Here is a 10620-nt window from a genome sequence, read left to right on the forward strand (position 1 = left end):
CATGTATTATGTTTTCTACTCCTTTCAAAGTCCTATTGCTCTTATCTGACATGTGGCATGAATGTTTTTGAAAACATACTGCATGGAGCCCTGGGTGTTATACGAACACAATGAATCGTGGATCACCACATCAAAAACCAATGATGTATCATATGGTGACTAACATAATAAAATTAAATTAAAAAACAAAGAACACAAGCAGAGAAAGAAAAGAGGAATCAGCAAACATCCTAATTAGGAAGCACTGAATACAGAAACTTTGGGTAGTATAAATGAATAATTACTTCTTCTGTTTTGACATTAGTGACTAAGAAAAATAGTATCCCTGGTTCAGAACCTAGGTAGCTTTTGCTTTTCTGTTGCCTTCTGTAACAGTTTAATGAAAAATCTAGATTGGATGCAGCCATATCACTACCAAATTCTTGTTTCTCACTGTGATTAAGTGACATTCATTTTGTCAATTCAAAAAAATGAATAATTGAGGGTGCCTGGCTGGCTCAGTCAGTACAGCAAGTGACTCTTGATCTCAGGGTCGTGAGTTTGCATCCCATGTTGGGTACAGAGATTACCAAAAATAAACAAATAAATAAACTTCAAAAATAAACAACTGCTTGTGTTCCTTTTGTAATAGTTGTCAAGTATAGAGATTACAATGGCTCTACTGGGCTGAACAATAAGGAGATGATCAATTAAATTTTTAAAACTTGTAGTTAAATAAAATAATCTCTAACAAAAGATAATTTTCTTCATAGGGACCAGTTGCTTTTAAACTGGCAAAGGCACTACTACCAGCTGAATTTTGAGTTCCCTCAACCATATTAAAAAAAAACCAATACAACTGTTTCACATTTTATGTATATAAATATTGTCCTGTCTATAAATTGTATCCTGTGATAATGCTGTAATATTTTTTTTTTAAGATTTCATTTATTTGACAGAGAGAGACACAGTGAGAGAGGGAACACAAGCAGGGGGAGTGGGAGAGGGAGAAGCAGGCTTCCCGCCGAGCAGGGAGCCCGATGCGGGGCTTGATCCCAGGACCCCGGGATCATGGCCTGAGCCGAAGGCAGATGCTTAACGACTGAGCCACCCAGGTGCCCCAATGCTGTAATATTTGTAAAACATATTCATATATTTTATTTTCCAAAACTTGAATGATCAAGCCAGTTATTTTAGCACCAATCTTAAATGTTTAGTCTTAAGATGATTGCTACTTGTTATTTATTGTGAAATAACTTTAATAGTTGCTTGACATTGTGCATTGCTGAAATAAATATTATAATTCCATTAGTTTATTAAGATATTTTAAATTATAATAATCCTTCATGGTATTAATTTCAATGGCCATTCATTGGCCAAGTTTTATTTTCATCTATAGGAATTTCAAGTCTTTTTTTTTTTTTTTTTTTAACTGTAGTGTTACAATGATAGGAGGAGATGTATAACCAGGGAGTAGTGGTATCTGTCTACCCTGCCTTTGAAACTAGGTTGATTTTTGAGACTAATTTGACCAACAGAATATGGCATAAGTGGTTGAGGCTATGTCATAAAGTGGCCATTCACTTCTAGTTCCTTTGGGATGAAAAGAAGGAGAACTTGCCACCCCAAAGTCTCTCTTTGACACAAGAATTATTCTGAGACGATCATTTTTAAGAAATTGCAGACATAAGAGAATCTCAGAAAACAGATTATAAATTATGACACATTTGCATTTATAAAGGAATTTTCCATTTGTAAGGATGTCTCCTTCTCTGTACTAGGAAGAGAATAACTAAATCTCTAGAAATGTTTTTCAAATCTTATGAAGAAGCCAACAACTTAAATCTGCTTAACAACCTTACCCATGTTTACTGTGTTTTTCCTGGTATCTTCCCATAACTGTCTTCCCCACCTCCCAACATCTTATTTTTTCTTTGGCTAGAGATGTTATTTAAGGTGGTGGCTTGGACCAAGTTGGAGAGTCACTCAGTTTCCCTAGATATGTCCCATGTATACAGGAGGTATATACATTATTAAACTTGTTTTTTTTCCTGTTAATCTTTTTATTACATGGGGGGTGGAGGGGGCTTAGCCAAGAACACAGAAAAATGTAGAGGGAAAATTATTTTCCTCCCCTAGAGACACTTACTGTTACTATTAGAACCCAGTTACTATGGTGTGAGAAGACCAAGTGTTCACAAGGAAAAGCCTCATGCGGATGTATCAGCTGAGGTGCCAGCCAACAGCTACCATCAGTTGCCAGATATATGAATAAAAGAGCCTTCGATGATTCCAGCCCCTAGAAAATGAGTTACCACCAGCCTTTGAGCTGCTTCTGCATGGAAAAGAAGAGAGCTTTCCCTGTTGAGGCCTGCCCAAATTGTAGATTTATGAGCAAAATAAATTATTGTTGCTGTTTTAAGCCACTTAGTTGGGGTAGTGTTTTATGCAGAAATAAATTACTAGAACAGGCACAATTTATTATTTCATTTAAGAACATAAAGGATGAAATTTATCTTTCTAGATTTGTTCTCTAACATTTAAATATGGGCTATTAAAAAACATCTATCTCATAAATATATTATTTGGGGGGGAGGGCATTTGACATAAACCATAATTAATCTGGAAAAAAATATATCCACATCCAAAGATTATATTACAACCCAAATGTTAGAGGCAGTAAGTTCTACTTTAGAGTTCTTTATTTTAGATTTTATAACATTAATTTAAATTCTAATAAATATTATTAACATTCTACAGGTAAAGTATTAACATCCAAATTAAGTTTTATCTCTTCATTCTTACCTTAAAAAAATCATTGAAGTCTATGTGGGGATAAGGCATAGAGTGGACACAGCCCAGTCATCATAACCTAACCATAGTATTGTGTCAGATATAGAAATACCAAACTTTGTGTTGGGCACACTGAAAAAAATATGTTTTTCTACTAGTTCTGTTTATGCATTCAGTGGGAAAACTGAAATTTGCCTTGGAGTTGATTCTTACTTTGTTTTATAATCAACCTTTTGGTCAACGTTTCAGTTATGCAGTTATGTATCTATAACTATTTTCTTAAAAATTGTGACTTCACAGCAGTCCTACAAAAGTACATGGTTCAGACTGAAATTCTGTTTTCTATTTAGTAGTGTCAACTGAATGTAACTGTAGCAGATGCATCCCTTTACATACATGGTGAATTTATTTTCTTAATCTAATCTAGATGTTTTTATAATCATTTCTGTAGATTGGTCTATAAAGGAAGGAAGACATTGGATTTCTACTCACTGGAACTGGAAGAAAGGCTATGAAAAGAACCATATTGTATTTGGTGCACCAGAATCCAGACTATTCTCTTATTGTTGTCAAAGACTGAGTAAAATGTCCAAATAATGTGAAATGCACTGTTGTAATTAAGATACCTGGGTCACAGGGGCACCTGGATGGTTCAGTCGTTAAGCGTCTGCTTTTGGCTCAGGTCATGATCCTGAGGTCCTGGGATCGAGCCCCGCATTGGGCTCCCTGCTTGGCAGGAAGCCTGCTTCTCCCTCACCCACTGCCCCTGTTTCTGTTCCTGCTCTCGCTGTCTCTCTCTGTCAAATAAATAAATAAACTCTTTAAAAAAGATACCTGGGTCACAGGGCACTAACCGACCCTTTCAAGCATTGGGCATTCTAGAGAATGGGGAGGGTAATCCTGTGTTCCTCACAAAATCTTAATCCTGGAGCAGGATATAAAATGGTAACTGAACTAATAAAATAAAATCTTTCTGAAGGGTAGGACAAATTGAACTAGAACTCCAAGGTATAGCAATATGGAAGCATTTCTGATGATGGAGGGGAGTTAGCAATCGAAGTGGAAGCAAGTCACTGCTAAGCCAGAAGATGAACTGGTAAGGGATTGTGAATTCAATCTATGGAATATTGGAACAATAATTCTTGCAGCTGTTTTATTTCCATTAAGTACTCTGTTTTACTTTACGCCTAACCTTTAATACAGTCTGGTTGAAATTATATATGTGTCTTATTCTTGGTAGAGAAAATTATGGAGATTCACATTCTTCAGAACTAATTCCCATGAGCTGTACAGAATCATATTACTATACTAACATGGAGACTTATCTTTCTGAGTCACCATTAGAGTGAGAATGGTAGCTTATATTTTAGGGGCATTTCTAGTTCTCCTAACTTCTGAATTTTTCTTTCTATATTTAGGGAAATAAGTTAAAACATAATAATGACAGTTCTATAATAATTTATATGGTGTAAAGAAGCCACAAATCCTTGAGTCTATAAAGAGAAGAGTTGCCCTTTTCAGGAAGGCAGCTAAAGGAAATGATGGTAGCCAGATATGCAGTAAGTATGTACCCTTCTGCAATACCGTGGCTTAAGAAATATGCATATTTGGCCAGATGACCAAAGTATATTTCTCAGATATTTGGTTTTTGCCTGTGGTTCCTGGCTCACAACTCCCAAACTCTTGAAATTTCCTGAGCATGGGAGCATCTTTTGTCTTATGAAAATGTGTAAAAGAAACATTTAAAATAGAGTGGGGAAGGCCTAAAGGAGGAGTTCTCCTGCCCGTACTACTTGTTGCAGCCACATAACCAGCAGAAAGAAGTAAAAATTATCTTGACAAAGGGAGGATACTTTTCACATTTTATCTCCTGCTTTTAAAAAAAGAAGAAACATCCCTCTCTGTCCTAGCACTAATGCATTAACCACTGCTTGCAGCCAATAAGAAACCATCACAACTTCAAACTCTTGTTCTTCTGTGGTAAACTTTTGCTCAAACCATCCATGTTAATTTCCTCTGAAAATCTAATAAAAGCTAACCTTTCCCTGTCTCTTTAGACATGCCTATGCTTCACCATAGTTCTCTTGTCCCAAATTACAATTCTTCTATTATAAATTCATTTAGCTGCTACAATAACTGGCTATTTTTAAAGTTGATAGTCATAATATTTGGTCTCTTGTCCTCCGTTGCCGAAATTGTTTCAGAGCCATAAAGGTGAAATAGGTGTCTTCTTATTTATAACAGGCCACCTGACATCACAACCAGGTTTATATTCATGAAGTGACTTCTGGAAAGCACCTAAGGATGGAAGCCTATTGCCAAGGGATCCAACCCTGAATAGAGGGGTGGAATTTTCAGTCCCATTCCCTGATTTCTAGGGAGGGGAGAGGGGCTTAAGACTGAATCCATCACCAATGGCCAATGATCTAATTGATCATGTCTATGTAATAAAGGTCCCTTAAAAACTCAAAATAAGGGGTTTTTATCTCTATCTATCTCTTCAAGTATTTATCTCTTCAAGTCTATCTCTGAAGGGGTTCAGAGAGCTTCCTGGTTAGCGAACACATGGAGACGGGGGAAAAGGCATACCTGGAGAGGGCACAGAAGTTCCCCACCCTTTCCCCATACCTTGCCTTATGCATCTCTTCCATCTGGCTGTTACTGAGTTATATCCTTTTATAATAACCCAGTAATCTAGCAAGGAAAATGTTTATTTGAATTCTGTGAGCTATTTTGGCAAATTAACTGAATTCAAGGAGGGGGTCATTGGAACTTATCATCTATAGCACATTGGGTCAGAAGCAGAGGTTACTACCTGGACTTGGAATTGGCCTCTTAAATCTGCATGTCCGCCTGTATATGTGGCTGGTGGGGAAGGGGGGTGGTCCTACACCCTTAACCTGCGGAATCTGATGCTATCTCCAGGTAGTTAATGTCAAAATTAAGCTGAATTCTAGGACACCCAGTTGATTTCATGAGAATTGTGTGACATGGGAAAACCCCCACCCCCTTACACATTGAAATTGGTACTAGAACATTTTACCTTCTTTACCCTTCCCCACTGTGGTTGGTGATCATGGACTATTACCAACAATAGCCCTTTCCTGCCTCACTTCTAAAACCAAGTATAGCAATATGCTCTTTTTTCTATGGTATTTACCTGTTCATATGCATTTCCCTCTTTAACAGAATGGTCACCATGACTACTGTACAGTTTTGCTACTTCCTAAAGGTCACCTAGTACTGTGTCTTGCCTAATCATTAGTGGGCTCAGAAAAATGCTTGTTAACTGTCTCAGTAGGTATTTACTGAACGCATATTCTCTACAAAGCAAACATAGTATAAGACCCAAAAATGAGGATAAAGATCTTTTCCTTCTTTGGGTACCTAAAAATATCTAGGCACAGATTATATCTATCTATATAGATAAAACTTGCATAAATTTATCAAAGTATAGTTGACACAATGTTACATTAGTTTCAGTTGTACAACATAGTGACTCAACAAGTCTATTAGATACAGATTTTTGGGCCCACGGACAGCCCAATCGGCTTTGACTCCCAGGCCCGGGAATTAGGTCCGGGGCCTGGAGGGATGCGGCTCGCGCAGTAGGGACCCGCGGGGCCGGGGCGGGGAGGCCGCCGTGAGGAGGCGGAGCTGTGAGCCCGCCAGTCCGCCGGGGCCGCCACCGCTGCCACGGTCCCCTGCTCTCCTCCCCGCTCACCACCGCACGCCCCCACCCCGGGCCGGCTCCCCTCAGCCACTGCCGCGGCGTCGGTCCCCCCATAGCTGCGCTACCGGAGGAAACGGTAGAAAGCGCAAGCCATGGAGGGGAACTGGGATTAGGCGAAGAAATGTGTTGAGATCACCCGGGAGGCCCTCAACGCTGGCAACCGTGAGAAGGCCCAGTGCTTCCTGCAGAAGGCGAAGAAGCTCTACCCGCTGCCCTCGGCCCGCGCACCGTTGGAAATAATTATGAAAAATGGAAGCACCGCTGGAAATAGCCCTCATTGCCGAAAACCATCAGGTTGTGGTGATCAAAACAAGCCTAATTGTACAAAGGACAGCACATCTGGCAGCGGTGAAAATGGAAAGGGCTACACCAAAGACCAAGTAGATGGAGTTCTCAGCATAAACAAATGTAAAAATTACTATGAAGTACTTGGAGTTACCAAAGATGCTGGTGATGAAGATTTGAAAAAAAGCTTATAGAAAGCTTGCTTTGAAGTTTCATCCAGACAAAAACCATGCACCTGGAGCAACAGATGCTTTTAAAAAAGACCTTATGAAGAGGATGAAAAGACAAGTAACAGAGTGGGAGAGAATATTTGCCAAACACATATCTGAAAAGGACTAGTATCTGGAATATATAAAGAACTCCCCAAACTGAAAATTTAAAAAACAGACAATTCAGTTAGAAAATGAGTAAAAGACATTCCACTGAAGATGACATACAAATGGAAAATAAACCATGAAAAGATTTCCAACATCATTCATTAGCCATTAAAGATAACGTAAAGTAAAACCCAATGAGATATCACTATGTACCTATTAAATAGCTAAAATAAGAAATAGCAACAACGTCAAATAGCAGGTATGGATGCAGAGAAACTGGATCACTCATATATTGTTGACGAGATGTAAAATGACACAGTCACTCTGTAAAACAGTTTGGCAGTTTCTCAAAAAACTAAAAATTCAGCTACCATACAACTTAGCAATTACATTCCTGAGCATTTATCTTAGAGGTAGAAGTTGATGTTTATACGCCTGCACATGAATGGAAATAGCAGTTTTATTCATAATACCAAAAACTAGAAACAACCCAGATGTTCATTGGGTGAATGGTGAAACGAACAGTGGTAAAATCCATACCATGGAATACTACTCAGCAATAAAAGGAATGAACTACAGTAGCTCCCCCCGCCTTATTTGCAGAGGAAATGTTCCAAAACCCGCTGTGGATTCCTGAAACCACAGATAGTACTGAACTCTATATATATATATATATATATATATATATACCGTGTTTTTTTCCTAAACATACATACCTATGATAAAGGGTAATTTTTAAATTAGACACAGTAAGATATTAACAATAATAACTAATAAAATACAATTATAATATACTATAATAAAAGTTATGTAAAAGGTCAAAAAAAGATAGATTTTTGATCAATGGATACATGATATCAATTGAAAATAGAATATAAATAAGTTCCAAAATAAGTTAAAACAACATACAAAAACAGATCTTCCCTTAAAGTTAGTAAGTTAATAAATGTACCAAATAGTCATGTAGCCTGGGTTGTCTATTGTATTTAATGGCAAACACATACAAAATTATTGTATTTGTATGCCAGGCAATTACTAACCTTTTCGAAGGGTAAACCTACAATTCATTTTCAGCATACTGGGTACCCCTCAGTCAAGACCTATGAAAAAGGGAAATACTTGAAATAATCTAGAACTATCACAGACTATCATCATTAATAAATGTATTTATGTTGTTTGTAAATATTTTAAGAAATTATGTTAGTGATATTAAAGTATGTCAACCAAAACCAGGTTCGAACCAGGGTGAAGAAAGTGAAGTATCTGCCTTAGAAATAAAATCTGAAGAGTCAAACTCAGTAACTAAGAAATATTTTTTTGCTATATTAAAAATAATCAACATTAGTGTAAAAAATTCCTACTGGACAAAATATCAAAATTTTAAAGAAAGACATGATCCCACTTTTCCCTTGCACAACCCTGCCTCACACATCTCAACTTAATCTGAGCCCTGGTTCAAATAAAACTTTGTTTACAAAAGCAGACAGTGGACTTTTGGGCTCTAGACTTCACCAGTTTTTGTTTTAATATTGCATAAATATTATTTATCTTAATTACTGAGGGGGTTTTTTTGGTTTTTTTTTTTTGGTGTACCTGATGCCAGTGCCCTGCTCTCCACTCACCAGTCTGACTCTCATTGGAGCAGCCCCAAAAGATCATAAATGATGCCTTCAATATACTTTTCTGCTATTTAAACATTTACCACTGACCTCAAAAATGAAAGAAAGAGAGTTCAACTAATGTAGGTCAGGGTTTGGCAAACTATGGCCTGGCCTTTGGTCCAAAACCAGTCCACCATCTGTTTTTTATAAATAATAAATAATACAGCTGAATGGGAACACAGTCATGCTCTCATTTATATGTTGTCTATGACTACTTTATGCTACAATGGCAAGGTTGAACAGTGACAGAAACCATATAGCCCACAAAATATACAATATTTACTATCTGACCCTTTACAGAAAACATTTGCCAACTTTTGATGTATACCATAGAAGATAGGCCTAAATTATAAATTCTATTATCTTTATCTGATGTAATTTTAATGTCTTTGTATTTTATTTTTTTAAAGATTTTATTTATTTATTTGACAGAGAGAGAGACAGCAAGAGAGGGAACACAAGCAGGGGGAGTGGGAGAGGGTGAAGCAGGCTTCCCCCTGAGCAGGGAGCCGGAGGTGGGGCTTGATCCCAGGATCCTGGGATCATGACCTGAGCTGAAGGCAGATGCTTAACGACTGAGCCACCCAGGCGCCCCTAATGTCCTTGTATTTTAAAATGAATGGCTCTGGACAAACAGAGTCATGAATAACTTCCAGGTTAACATGTCCTCTTCTCTTCTCTTCCCAATGATAACTGGGATAATTTGAGATAAGCTAAATCTATGTTTACCAGAGAACTATATAAATAAGAAAACTTTCATTTTAAAGTCACCTTATGAAATAGTAATGATTTCTCCCCTTCCATGTCTAACCAATAAAATTATCGATGTGAAAAAAGTATTCAAGTTTGCTTACATGTCTAAATATGCAGAGTTACTTCATACTTACGATTCTGATGTATGACATGCCTTGTGAGGGGCTTTATTTTTTATTTCTGGAATCCTTAAGCCAAATAACTAATCATTTGTCAAGTCATTTAGTGTGGTTGTATTTTAGGATTACTTGGGGAGATTTTTAAAGATTCCAATATCTAGGCTCTACCATATTAAATCCAAATGTTGGGGTGAGAGTCGGGGAATCTAGCTTTCAGGTCAAAGTTAGAATTAGGGTTAGGGTAACATTGGTTGCCCATGTGTGAGTTCAAATTCATTTCTGCTCTTCTCAGCTTTCCCTAAACACAGGGCTTTCTATCAAAGTTTGTTAGCCTTTATTGTGTTTATTTGATGTAGGACTACTAACTTTTTTTTCTTTAGCCACTTTAGCTAGTTAGGCCAGAAATTGAAACAATTGAAACAACTGAAAAGCTAATTGCTGTAGTTATCCAAAAGATGCTTTAATCGATTTATACCTTATGTAATTTTCCCTTCCCACCTTTGTGGTTTACAACAATCCTAAATGTGCTTTCCTGATTGGATAGCAATACGAGTGCAAAATTATTAACTACTTTACAAATATTTGACCATCCATTTGATTTTATCCAGTTCCATTAATTATTATAGAACTCAAAGGCAAAACATTTACAATAATAAAATCAGACTGAAAATGTGCTATACCAGTCTCTAGCTACCTGTCCACTGCAGTGTCTAGCAGAAATCATTTTGAGAAGCAAAAAAATTAATATTAAAAATATGCTTACTAAATGGCCAAAACCCTTCATTAAAAATATGTATTTTAGCAAAATGTGGCTACCCTTATTTTACTAAGGTGCTCCTTCTGTGCCCTAAACATAGAAAACACAGAATCCAAGCCCCTCTGCTAACAGTCCTAACTACATTTTTTTTTTTCTAATTCCTTATCTATGACTGAGCCATGGGTATTGTAAAAATAAATAAATAAATAATGTTGACAAACTG

General features: G+C 37.1%; 1 pseudogene; it reads left to right on the forward strand.

The window, feature by feature from the left end:
- Positions 1 to 6597: 6597 nt before the first annotated feature.
- LOC112837755 (dnaJ homolog subfamily B member 14 pseudogene) lies at positions 6598 to 7036 on the forward strand (annotated as a pseudogene).
- Positions 7037 to 10620: the final 3584 nt, after the last annotated feature.

Source organism: Callorhinus ursinus, unplaced genomic scaffold (assembly GCF_003265705.2).
Source record: "Callorhinus ursinus isolate GAN/ISIS: 27379988/994484 unplaced genomic scaffold, GSC_fseal_2.0 scaffold22, whole genome shotgun sequence".
Taxonomy (NCBI): Eukaryota; Metazoa; Chordata; class Mammalia; order Carnivora; family Otariidae; genus Callorhinus; species Callorhinus ursinus.